This window comes from Alexandromys fortis, unplaced genomic scaffold, assembly GCF_014885135.2.
Source record: "Alexandromys fortis isolate MF-2015 unplaced genomic scaffold, M_Fortis_MF-2015_v1.1 scaffold_87, whole genome shotgun sequence".
Classification (NCBI taxonomy): Eukaryota; Metazoa; Chordata; class Mammalia; order Rodentia; family Cricetidae; genus Alexandromys; species Alexandromys fortis.
In genome coordinates, this window is record NW_026067971.1 from 3,839,245 (window position 1) to 3,851,567 (window position 12,323).

At 45.8% G+C, this 12,323-nt stretch overlaps 1 protein-coding gene across 6 annotated transcripts in view; it reads left to right on the forward strand.

Moving 5' to 3' along the window:
* The first annotated feature begins 691 nt into the window (after positions 1-691).
* The window catches only part of Ptpn13 (protein tyrosine phosphatase non-receptor type 13), a 180,333-nt gene continuing 168,701 nt past the window's right edge, over positions 692-12,323 (forward strand). For 3 of the 6 annotated variants that reach the window (XM_050155711.1, XM_050155712.1, XM_050155710.1), the window contains exon 1: positions 693-1,006. The gene's annotated coding sequence lies outside the window, so the exon portion shown is untranslated. Of the gene's footprint in view, positions 1,104-12,323 lie in introns of all 6 variants that reach the window. The other 3 variants (XM_050155706.1, XM_050155709.1, XM_050155708.1) reach the window with 2 other exon arrangements.

Genomic DNA, 12,323 nt, shown 5'->3' on the forward strand with positions numbered 1-12,323 from the left:
GGTGGGGTGGTGGTGACTTGGGGACTGTGCTGCCACTGCGCACCCATTTAGTCTCCCAGCAGCTGTGGGAACCTTGCGGAGCTGTTTCCATCGCTAGCTCACCCCAAGTCTGGGTTGCTGCGTAGCTGGGGGAGCTGGCACGGCGACGCTGGCTCTCTCAGCTTTCTGCTCGGCCGGCCTTTCAAAGCCCGGGGTCGCGCCGAGAGGATCTGGGAGCCAGGCTGCACGGAGGGGGAGGGGTCACCTAGATCGCTCGGGCAAGGAGTTGGCCGCTGTGCGTTGGTCACTTTCCCCACCGCGTGCCTCGGACGTAGTTTCTGAAGTTGGAGGAGCAACTGTGAGGATATCTCCTCGGTCCGGGCAACGCAGGAGCGCGTGCAGCCGCAGCAGCAGAACTTGGCTACGGCACCATCAACCTGAGCGCGGGGCACAGTTAAAAGATGAGCCGGGCGCCCAGGCCCAAGGCACCGGTTGTCATGGCAACAGGGGCACCGGTCTTCTCCCCCAGCGATTCAGTCCCTAGGGACGGGGCGGAGGGCGGGGCTCGCCAGGCGGACCAATGAGGAGGAGCGGAGCGCAGGGCCTGAGTCCCGCGGGCCTGTCCGGGCGCGGGCGGGGTTGAGTGACAGCCCGGGGGCGGGGCCGGCGCGTCGGCCCGAGGAGGAGCTGCGAGGCGCGAGGAACTCGCCGCGGCGAGGGTGACACACCATGGTCCCAGTCCCCGGAGGTCTCCGCGCCGCCGCCGCCACCGAGCTGCACTCCCCGGCTCTTCCGTGCTCCTCAGCCGCCTGAGCAGCGCCGCGGGCGGGCGGCCGTCGTTGAGGCGCTGCGAAGTCGCCGCGGGCCGGCGGGAGCTCGGCGGGGGTCGCCGCCCGGCGATGCTGCTGCTTCTCCTGTCGCCGTCCCTCTCCGCGCACGCCCGAAGCAGCTCCGGGAAGAAGAGGCGGCGGCTCTCGGTGCCCGCGCGCTGCGCTCCGGTGGCCGCACCGCGAATCCCCACGCGCCGGTAAGAAGCCCGGCGCGGCCAGGCCGGGTCGGCGGGACGTCCCCTCGGGTCCTCTCGGACCCGTCGGTTCGGGTGCTGGGGTGCCTGGTGCGCCGAGGTAGGAAGCAACGACCTGCAGCCTCACCCAGTCTCACCCTCCCCGAGTGGGCGCGACGGGCTGTGTGAGTGGGTCACAGCGAGTGACACGGCCCCGTGGAGCTGGTGCCGACAGCCCTGCGCGGAGCGCGGAGGGAAGGGCTCCCGGAGTCTGTTTCTAATTTCTGTAAATGATTGTGGAGATGGTGTGGTGAGAGGCCGCCCAGAAGAATGTGTCTGTGTAAGGGATCGGAGAAGGGGGTGGGGACGGGAGGGGGGCGACAGGGAGACGCTGCCCTGACCCAGCCCTTTTATGAGTTTGCTCCTCTTTGCTCCAGGTCAATCTTCCAGTTTTTCTTTTGGCTCTTCACGTGAGCGCGGAGGGCTGCAGAGTTAAAAGTTAAGCCAAAGTCACGGAACTTTGGAAATTTAATTTCCTTCTGTGTGTGTTAGAGGAGGGAGGACCGGGAGACACAGGAACGTGTTACGACAGTCCAGGTTTCTTTGGCCTTACCGGAGTTAAGACCGACACCTCCCCACATTTGCGACTAAACTTTTCGACAACCTTCTGTTATTTTCGCTTAATTGCATCTTTGAAATAACAAACGCGGTGACTTCATAGGGAGCTGCCTGGAGCTGAGTTTACCTCTCCGAAAATGGGGCAATCGGGTTTGTTTTCAAGGCGGGTCCTACACAAAATGTGGGACACTTGATCTGTGGGTTGAAGGACGCTGCTAACTAATTAGGAAGATTTAAAAAGGCCTATCTAGAGAGTTTATGAAGGGATGGGAAGGGGGTAAAAAGTACCTGTGTTATGAAACAGGCATTGGTATTTTCCCAAATTCTTGAACTGGGTTAGCAGGGTCAGGGTGAAAACCAGCTTCATTCTCACTGTCTGCTAGTAGTGATGAAGAGGTACAAATAATTTTTTCATTGAAGTGTTTTTTTACCATGTTCATGAAGATAATGACTCAATAAATTCATAAATTCATACAGATAAAGTACCATGTCACCAGTCCTACCTGTGCTTCACAGTGTTTTTCATAGCATTGTGTTCTAAATTTGGTGTTCTCCAGGTTTCCAGGGAGAACCTGTGTCAAGAAAGAGGAGGCCATTAGAATTTACAATAGAAACCATTCAAGATTAGTTAGGAAAAAGGATGCGTTTTATAGCGTCTTTCACTTTCAACATCAGGGAACTGTGACCTTCTTTACCATCAAATAGATTTATCTTTGGATTTACATTGTCCCAACACTTTACTGTGCTAAGTCTTCTTTTTGAGGATGATTATCAACATCCAAAAATATGTTTGAGTTTTCATGTTGTGAGTACACACACACACACAGGGTCAGTTTAAAGGACAGATTTGAATACCACAATAGGGTGTCAAAAGTTGTAAAACTTGTTTTATCTTTTTGTTTTTAAGATGTCCCTTAAATGCAGGATTTCAGCAGAATTGGCTAGCCTTTTGTTTTAGGGTAGGTAGTAGGTGTTCACTCTTCAGATGTGGGTGGGTGGGGTGGGGGTAGCGCCCAGGCCCTTGCACAGCCTAGGTGGGTGCTCCACGACTGAGCTGCTTACCCACACCTAGGCCTTTATCTTATGGAGCTTATCTTTTATTTAGGAGACAGGAGTCTAGCCGTGTTTCGCAATTAACAGATTGGGACCATTAACAGTTGACTACTTTTCTATTTCATCTTCTTGCCCAGTCCCAAATTTACTGTAGAAAAAGAGTATCTGGGAAAACTGAAGCTTGTTTTTCCTCCTTTTCTTCCCCTTAAAAAAAATAAATAAAATGTGAATCACTTTTATAGTGTAATCAAATTTATAATTTGTGCTGTTTAAAATGGAAATGAAACACAGCCACGCTCCAAGACAGTACATTTCTTTGTCAGCTTGTTCTGATTGGATGTGTTTGGGGAAGTTGGAATAGGGTGTTTAAAGTATTGTTATCAGGCCTCTATGGAGCTGGCTGACCCTTTGAGTTCCCATCACTTTGGCAGGAGAAAAGATACTGCAGCTCAGGATAGAAAAGTCTTGTGTGATGTTCATTTACAACTCTGGATTCTCCCTAACCCTCCGGACCCTTTCTGAAAGTTTTACTCCACTTAAAAATTAAAGCAGGTCATAAAGCATACAGGAGCTATAAAGATATCTTTTCATCAGTGAACTAATGTATGACTTTTAATGAGCTAAGTTAAAGTTTCAAATTTGGTGTCATCAGAACTGGCATGCTAGCTGCATTGAGAGAGGAGGTCTAGGGAAAAGTGGAAACATTTTAAAAAGATACTTCTATTTTGTTTTGAGACAGGGTCGCTACAGAGCTGTTGTGGAATTAACTAAGTAGACCAGGCTGGCCTGGAATTCACAGAGCTCTGCCTGCCCTTCCTCCTGAGTGCTAGGATTAAAAAGGTGCTCTAAATCCTTCTGGTGTCATGAGGAACTATCCTGTTCCTACCAAACTGCATTCCCAAATGTGTGGCCATTATTAATAGCTTGTAAAGCAGTAGGAAACCAATTGTTTAATTGTTTACAACGATCAACAAAACAAAGCAGTAACTCCTAAGATCGCAGAGAGGCTGGTGCAGCTAGGACCTTAAACTTACTGTGTTCCTGTCCTGCCTAGTTTGCTGTGTGATGCTAGGAACTTGGAGCAGGGGCTGGTCTGATACTTGCTTAAGTGTTTGATTACCTCATGTTTGACCAGAGAAACTTGCTTTCCTATTGTTTATTTCCACAAAGGAAAAGTGTGAAAATGTTATCAAACGAACTGCCTGGGGCAGAACCTGAGCTGAAGAGGTCCAAGGGCCCAACTGTCTGGCAGAGGTCTCCAAATCCCAGAGACCTGCTGAAGTCCATGTGTCCTTTGTAAATAATTCAACAGTGTCTCATCCAGTTTAGTTTGAGACGAGATTAAGTGTGTGCAGACGTGGTTAAGTGCAAGTTCACATAGTCTTGTTTAGCCTGTTCGCCCTCCTTACTAACCTTTTACAGAATGAAGTAGCATTCTTAACTATAGAAGCCTGTGAGTGTATCCTCAGGTCATGTCTGAATGTCTAGACTGGTGGTTCCCAACCTTCCTAATGCTCTGACCCTTTAATACTCCCCTCGTGCTGTGGTGACCCCCAACCATTTATTTGTCTTTGCTACCTCATAACTGTAATTTTGCACTGTTCTGAATCACAATATAAATATCTGATCTGCAGGATATTTGATTGTTACCCCTGTTGGGGTTGCAGCCCACAAGCTGAGAACCACTGGTCTAGACTGTGGAGCTCACTTTTAACCTTAGAGTTCTTTTGTTTGGCTGTTTTTTGCTTGAACCTGGGTTGTCAAAAGGCCGGAAAAGAAATGTCTACCTCATTTAGCATCCGTGCTTCATTTCTAATGTTCTTTCTAGCTCAGTGGTAACCCAGTCACATTGTACCTTAGCTAGATTTAAATACTTTGTATGCTCAGACATCAGCTCATAAAACAGTCCTTACTTTCAGATCCAGGCATATGAAGTTCTAGAAGCTACTCAAGAGATTACACCGTAGAAGTACTTTGGGAAGCAATGCTCTGGACTCACATAGTATAGAAAATACTTTAACGTCATTATATTTTCTGTGTGTATATATGCATGTACATGGGAGCATTTGCACACCCACATGCGTGTATCTTCTGAGTCATTTTCTTCAAGCTTGTAATTTAAACTGTGTGTTGTCTATTTGTCTTCTCGGGCGTTGGGGTTCAACTTGGAGGCTTGCTTCTGTCCACCAACTCCATTCCCAACCTTGAAGTTGCTGTATTCTAAGATTTGTGTTTATGAGTGTTTTGCCTGCATGTGTATGTGTGCACTGTGTTTGTGTCTGGTCCAAGGAGTCCAGAGGAAGGCATTGAATACCCTGGAACTGGAATTCCAGACACTTGAGGGTTCTGGGAACTGAACCTGGATCCTCTGGGAGAGCACCAAGTGCAGTAACTGCCGAACCATCTCTCCAGCCCTCCAAAATTGCTCTTTTACGAAAAAATAAATGCCTTTTTTTTTTTTAGTTTTTTTTTTTGTTGTTGTTGTTTTAGTACTAAATTCTGTTCTTTGACACTTCTATTCGTGATGATAGCGCGCCCCAGTTACGGTTCCCTGGTCCTCTGCTGTTTCCCTCCCAGCTGTGCTGGTCCCCTCTCCTTACAAACCTTCCCATATTCATGACTCTGTTTTGTTCTCACAGAGTTCAACCAGGGTTGCCTGTGTGACCACAGATTTTCAACTACCCATTAGAGCCTGGCGTGCTCACCAGTGGGATGCCGCTAGATACTCTGCCTTCCCATATCCCCAGATGTTGCTGTACTGGTTGTTCTAGGCTGTCGGAGTGACTACATCTGGAAATAACGAAAACCCAAATGGTTGGGTATACCTGTGAGGTGTTTGCTTTGTTTCTTAATTAAATCATTTGAAATGGGAAGACCCACTCCTAATCCAGATATTTGAAGTGGTAAGATTTACCTTTAATCTGGGCCACACCTCCTGCTGGCATGGAACGTGGAATAAGGAAGCTTTTGCTCCTGCCTGCCTGCTCTCACTGTCAAGTCTACTCCTTCACTGGCATAGAGCCTACTTCCATGGATTCTGACATACAAAAAAGATCAACTGAGACATCCAGCCTCATGAACTGAATAGTTAGGGGATTTTAGACCTATTTTGGTAGACGACCACTAGAATGTAAGCATTCTAATAAATCCCCTAAATATCGGTGTATATGTTCTGTAAGTTCTGGTCCTCTAGAGACTCCTGACTAATACAGTTGCCAATAGTTTCACAATGATGGGGCCATGTTACCCCTTCCTCATCCACAACCGACTGTTGGTAGATGCAGTTTGTATAGGCCTGGTGCCAGCAGATGTAGCTGCCATGTCATGCTTAGAAATCGTATTGTGTAGCCCCTCTCCTTATCCAGTGGCCCTTACATTCTTTCCGTCCTCTCTTATGCAGTGTTCACTGAGCCTTAGAAAGGCGGTATAACCGTTTAGACTGAGTCCTCCAGTGTCCTTTATTATAAGCACCTTGTGCAGCCATGAAGTGTCTGCATTTCCCCTCTTTTCATTACAAGATGTGTGGACATTTGAATCACAATGTACCCAGGTGCCCAGATGCTTGAATACATGCATCTGATTGGGGGTGCTGTTTGGGTAGGTTTGGGAGATGTGGGCTTGCTAGAGGAAGTATGTCACTGGGTGGGCTTTGCGGCTTCAAAGCCATGTGCTATTTCCAGTTCTTTCTCTGTGCTTCCTGCTTATGGTTCAAGATGTGAGCCCTCGGCTTGCTGCACCAACCACCCTGGCTCCTGACTGCCTCCTTGGTGTGAGGAACTCCCCTCCTCTTGTAACCTTAAGCCCAAATAAACTTTCTTAAGTTGCTGTGGTCGTAGTGTTTTTTCTCCGTCAATAGACAAGTCATTAATACAAGCAGCTTCTCTGATTAAAACTAAGTAGCCCTTGTTTGTAGGTATAACATTAATATTGAGAATGTGATTTGATGGTTTTAATTTATCCAAGAAGCAGTATTAGGTTCCCACCTAGAGCCTAAAACCTCCTCCATCACTGGTTTTAGACTGGGTTTAAAGTGCTAAGCCTGGACCCCTTCTTTGTGTAGCAGGCCTCAAGTGTAGTCACTAAGCAGTTGGTTACATGTCACAGCTGTGCCACTATGGCAGAAACAGTACATCTTGCCTGGAAGGTTGGTGTTGTGCTACCTAAGGTTCCTACTGGATGAGGTCATTGGTGTTCTTACTGCTGGTAGCCTCAAGCACTATGCAGACCATGGGAACCAGCCACAGGGAGGAAGCTGCCGCTCAGTTCCAGCTTGCTTTGTCTGTATCTTGGATCCAAGGTGTGTGGTCTTTCCAGCAATACGTTCTTATGAACTAGTTCAGGAGAGTAAGTTCCTACTTAGCATTTAGCTGTGGTATAACACACTGACCAAAAACCACTTGGGAGGAAAGGGCGTCTTTGACTTACACCTCCATAGCTCATGAGGGAAGTTGAAGCAGGACAAAAGCAGAAACACAGAGGAATGCAGCTTATCTGCTTGTTTAGCAACCTTCTTATACAACTCAGGGCTACTTGCCCAGGGGTGTACTGCTTACAGTGGGTCCTCCTGCAGGGGTGTGCCACCTATAGTGGGTCCTGCGGGGGTGTGCCACCTACAGTGTGTCCTGCAGGGGTGTGCCACCTGCAGTGGGTCCTCCTGCAGAAGTCACAGATGAAGAAATGCCTCCACAGGCATGTCCACAGGTCAGATCCTCCTTAGAGATACCCTCTTTCCAGGTGACTCGAACTTCTGTTAAGTTGACAAGAATTTAGCCAGCATGCTAATCAAGAGGAACGGCAAGAGCCTGTATAGCTTTGGGAATCTTTGGGACCTATTGAGGTATCCCACTCACATCTGGCACAGGGGTAATTTTAGTGACCCAAGACCAGTGGTGACTGTCCTTTCTGGGTCTCTGCCTTCAAACTCTTTTATGGTTTTTTTTTTTTTAATTGAATTCCAGACAGCAGGTTACTTTTCATACCCCTTTGTTTTGATTAACCTCCCAATCATCACCCTCCAGTGTCCTCCATCCCAGTCCCTCCTTTTGACCCTTTCTGCCTCCAGCATTTCCCCACGCCCCTCATCTTCACTGCAGGTGTGATGGAAGCCTGAGTTATCTCTTGGTGTTGTACCCGGTCTGACTTTGTTTTCAGTCCTCTAAGTCCAACTTAATCCCTCTCCCGTGCCTAGCCTCACATGTGGAAATGTCATGTCCCAGACACTAAAAATAGAAGCAGTAGTCATTCTGCCTCCAGTGTTGGGAACACATGAGAGCTTTTACTTTTGAAGGAATATCATTTTTATTCTTCTGCCTAGGAAGACTCCTAGTTATCAAATGACATGATCACATTTTCAAAAGGAACTTTTTATCTGGTGTTAAACTGAGCACAGACAGTGACTTTGTTTTTTCCCAGGGTGAAAGACTTCCCTGTAGAGAAAAAAATCCCAAAGAATTTTGGAAAATTAGAAGCTGACCTTGAACCATTGGGTTTACTGGTGACTGCCACAGGTCCCCTGCTGATGTCTTCTTGAAAGAAACGGTATCATTCACCTTCCTGCTCATCCATGCCTATGAAGAACACCTAAGAGGACGTCTGTTGTCGAGCTTTTATTGTGCTCTTATGAAAAGAAATGTTAATTTCAATTAAGACTCTGCTTTCTTGGTAGCCAATTCTTTCTTTGGTTTTTGTTTGTTTGTTTTCCAAGGGATTTTTCTGTAGCTTTGGCACCTGTCCTGGAACTAGCTCTTGTAGACCAGGCTGGCCTTGAACTCACAAACATCCACCTGCTTCTGCCTGGGATTAAAGGTCTCCCCACCACTACCAGGTTCTTTCATATACTCTTTCCCTGCTCAGATGATACAGTGTTGCACACAGACTACTGTGTCCCAAGGGTAGCTTTATTGTTGTTTATAGCATAGCCCATGATGCCTACAAATTCAGTGTATAGCCTGCGGTGACCTTGAACTCCAGATCCACCTGTCTCAGTGATAGATTACTGTGTCCCACCACATGGAGTATGGTTCCTGGAATCAAACAGAATCCTTCTGAGAATACCTAGGTTAGAACAGCTGTGCCCGTGGGATGATAACAGAGGCAACTTAAAGTTGCATTTTGCTCTGCATTTTGAAGAAAGATGCTCTGAGAATCATTTAAAGTAAGAATCCTCTTAAGAAACTTAATTTTTCCTTGTCATTTTCTTGTCTAGAAAAGTACAACTTGTGAACATTTCAGTATATCCAACTGAAGTAAATACTTGGCATTTAAAATACTCACCTGAAAAATCTAATGTCATTCAACTTTTAAAGAAAGAGAATAATCAGTATCTTACAAGAGGAATTTCAGCTTTGAGTAATCCATGAGGTTCCTCTCAGTGCCTTTCCTGTTTCTCATGTGAGCTGATTGTAATTTTATGCAACCACTTGAGCATAGTAGTGATTAAACTCATTTTTTGCACAGGCTGTTCTATTTTATGCTGTTTTCTATGTCCAGCTTAAGAAAAGAATTTATGGCAAGGATCCATATGTAATATATCTGTTATTAGACTGTGTAAAAATTTAACAAAGCCTTTAAAATAGCCCGTTAGTTGTAACTCATCTAAAATGATGGAATTGTAGCCTAAATCTAAAAAAAAAAAGAGAAAAGAAAACATTCAGTAGATGGCAGTGGAAGCTTTAGTGCAGGAATTCAGATGTATGTGGAACAAGCTGCACTGGAGCCCTGCAGTGTTGCGCTCTTCCTGTAAGGTGACAGGTGTTACTGCATGGTTCCCAGTAATGCTGGCTATAACTCAGGCCAGCGTGTTCTCCTGTGTTCATGTTTATAGCACCGAATTCTTAGAATCACAGTGAGTATCTAGGGATTCTCCAATATTAAGATATAAATAGGAGTCTGTCTGTCGATCGATCGATCGATCAACTGGGTCTCTTTATAGACCTGGCTATCCTGGAACTAGATAGGAAGACCAGGCTGGTCTTGAACTCACTGAGATCATCCTACTCTGTCTCCAGAGTGCTGGGATCAAAGGCGTGTGTCCCACCACACCCAGCTACTTAAACTTTTAGACAAAGTATTTTAATGTTGTTCCATAATGTTTCACACTCAGTGCACACCTGAGAACCAAATGGAGCTATTTTAAATAGCATTTCCTCTAAATCTTTCTTGATGTTTAATTTAGCACACCAAGCCTTTTACTTCAAGGGGATTCTAGGATGTATGATACAGTTCAAATGTAATTCATGAAGACTACATTAGAGAGGGAATACTGTTCTCCTGCCCAGTTGGGTGCTAGATAATCTCACTGTGATGAGCGGTCCTGATGTTGCTTAAGCTGGATGTGGGCTAAATAAACCATGGCAGCATTCTCACACTGCTTAGCTTTTAAATGGCCCCTTGTTCATGAACTGCTGTTCCTGCTAGTCACTGGAGATACACAAGGATGGAGGATGGATTTGCTTCTCTAGGTTCTCACTGTGCTCCTCCCTCCCCCCTCCCTTTTTGTTTTTTTTTTTCGAGACAGGGTTTCTCTGTAGCTTTGGTGCTTGTCCTGGAACTTGCTTTGTAGACCAAGCTGGCCTTGAACTCGCAGAGATTCACCATTAAAGAACCACCCGCCTGTGTTCACTTTTTTCTAGACTGTTGAGTGAACTGCTTGTGCTCCCTCAGTAGTGATGAGAAGTTGCAGTGGGTAGCTAATGCAAGAAACCTAATGTAATCATGGGCTGTGGAAGCTGGAGTTTTCTTTCCTATATCACAGAATCTCCTGTGGAGCTCGTTCGGCAGCTTCTGACTGTCATTAATCCCCTAGACATCTGTTTGCCCTCTCCATTTCTGTATTGCATAGTTTTCATCCTCAAAATGGCTTTATGATTGCAAAATGGCTGCCAGCATTCTATTTGAAATGTTATTCTCGCAGGCAGATATGATGTAAATGAAATGGGAAATTTTACATTGTATGCCTTTTCTCACCAATGGATTCCATTTCTTTTGGCAATCCCAACCCTTTAGAAAAGCTGAAAGTTGTAGTATTTTGTTGGATATTTGGTTGTCCTAAAACAAATTATAATAGATATTGGGGATCCAATTACTATTCTCTCTGAATTCAACATAGTGTGTGTTGTGTATGTGTGTGTGTGTGCTCACATGTGTGTGTCTGTCTATTTGTGAGTGTGTGTCTGTGTTTTGATTTTGAGACAGCATCCTGCTGTGTAGCTCAGGCTGGCCTTGAACTTCTGGCTCTCCATTCTCACTCTCACCACAGCTAGGATTACACTAGTGTGACCACATAGGGCTTCCAGTGGGGACCTTGAACAGTGCACATGCTCCTTAAAGAGGCTGGCTTAAGGCAGTGTGGCCATTTGGTACCTTTATTGGTGGCATTATTTGGTACTTCATTCTTGGTAGTCAGTCAGTCAGCACTTGGTCTACTGTTGACCCACTTAGATGAGTTAATGCTAACATTTCAACAAAGCAGATCAGTGTCTGTTCATAGCCATTCATAAATGTTTAGACATCAGTGTCTGTTCATAGCCATTCATAAATGTTTAGTTTTGTGAAAACAGAATCCAGAGTGACATGCTTTGTTTACTCGCATTCGGGAGGTGGTTAGGACGCACAACACCGCAGACAGAGTTCGGAGTTTTGAGTTTAGCTAGTCCTCAGTGTAAGTTTTACTTAACAGAGTGATTTTGGATAATTTTTTTCTGAGTTTGTTTTGTAAAATGGAAAAAATAATATCTGCTTGATAAGGGTTTGTAAGCTTTATTTTGAATGGTAAATATATAAACAATTTGAGTTTATCACTCTGCTATCTGTTTGAGGAAATAGACGCCTAAGAAGTGCTGTGGTAGTGCTGAGCCTGCAGCCTGAGTTATCTGTCCCCTTATCACTCAGAGCTTAGCTTCCCGGTGGCTCACACTGTTTGGAGGAGGCCTGTGCTTTGGTTACCAGATTGGTCTTTTCATGTGAGGGTTCTAAATGCAGCAATGCTGTGGCTGAGCTACTTCAGGATTAAACAGGAAACAAGATGGGGAAACCAGTCTTGTGCCTTTGAGAATGTGACATAGGGAGAATGTTCACCGCACTATTTGACTATGGCTAAGACAGCAGCAACAGTTGTAAATTGTTTGACTGTGGCTAAGACAGCAACAGTTGTAAATGTTTCTGCAAATGGTTGTGTTGCCGCTGTAAACAGTTTAGACACTGAAGTCTTCTCTAGCCACGTTGTCCTCAGGATTGCTTTGCTTGGAGAAATACTGGGGGAAGCGGGAGCCTGGTTTCTATTTCCAAATTCAAATTCTATAGTTTTTTGTTTTTTTTTTTTAAGCATAAGAAAAAGAGGAAGCGATTGTAGAAGCACAATAAAAGTTTTCACCAAGAAAGTGTGGAGTGATGAGAAGTGAGGACTCACTTGAGAAGCAGAGCTTGTTGAGCTGAACTTGAAAATATTAGCTGCCTAGGAACGAGCGTGGTGTCCTAGCGAGGAACAAGTGGATGCGGAGAAAGGAAGTGTTGTCCGGTCAGAGTGCTACAGACTGCTCGGAAAAAACGGGGAAGGGGAGAGGACAGAGAAGGGCAGACGGTGGAGTCATGACCCAGGGAAGTGTAATCCAGTGCATGGCAGTCGGGGCACAGTGATGCCAAGCCTGGGCAGCCAGTAGGAGGGTCAGAGGGG